This window comes from Octopus bimaculoides, chromosome 5 (assembly GCF_001194135.2).
Source record: "Octopus bimaculoides isolate UCB-OBI-ISO-001 chromosome 5, ASM119413v2, whole genome shotgun sequence".
NCBI classification, from domain to species: domain Eukaryota; kingdom Metazoa; phylum Mollusca; class Cephalopoda; order Octopoda; family Octopodidae; genus Octopus; species Octopus bimaculoides.
This window is the reverse complement of record NC_068985.1, coordinates 114,673,287-114,674,342: the sequence shown is the minus strand read 5'-3', so window position 1 is coordinate 114,674,342 and position 1,056 is coordinate 114,673,287.

Below are 1,056 nucleotides of genomic sequence, written 5' to 3'. Positions count from 1 at the left end.
GTGTGTGTGTGTGTGTGTGTGTGTGTGTGTGTGTGTGTGTGTGTGTGTGTGTGTATGAGTATGCTAATGTGAAACAGCGTGGCTTCATACACACACACACACACACACACACGTTATGTCTGCTTTCTCAAAGTAGTTTAGTTAATGTGTATATGGGATGAGTGGGAGAAGGGGCGTGTGCATTAGAGTAATTTTTTTGTGTCAACTTAATATGAATGTTTCTTAATGATATTTCTATTAAGCACCCCAGAGGAAGGTGGGGAAACTAGTGCTCATGGTCTTTGTGGACCCTATCAGACGGACTAGATTGATGAGGATTATATTTCGTTGGTAATCGTTTAGAAGAGAAACAGGGTCGGTGAGAGAATTTGACAGGGTTAAGCTTCTGGTAAGTGGGACAGTATTAGACCTGATTTGAGTGTGCTCCGGAAAATGTAATACATAGCTTACTAATTTCCACAAGCAGTGGTCGTTGTAGTAGCATTCGTTCGGAAAGACAAAAAAGAAAAATAAAGCAGAATTAGCCAATGCGTGAGCCAATGACTATAGTCATTGCTGTCTTATTACGAGGATATACGGGGCAGTTGCCAGGTGGCCCTCACGGGTTTCGTAGCCCAAATCTTATCTATGTATGCTGAGGCTTGCCTTCAAGGAATACTATATGGTGCACAGTGATCTCATTTGCCCAGGGGCTTATAATGCTGTCAAAGGGCTCTAGCAATATTGTGTAGATTTTGTCAATGAGCAGAAATTCTTTCTGTGAAAGATATTGTGAGCATTCCAGCCACATCTTTCCTACTATCTTTCGTCTTATACATGCTTCAGTCATTGGATTGCAGCCATGCTAGAGTATCGCCTCGATCCGTTTAGTCGAAGAAATCGCCTCCAGTACTTATATAGTACTTATTTTTTTTCTGCAACTCGTTACATCGGTCTTTTTTGGTGAAGTGCTGCGTTAATGGGATATAAACAAACCACAACCAGTTGTTAAACAGTGGTGGAGAACAAACACAGACGCACACACATATATACGTACAAAAAGATATATATATGTAT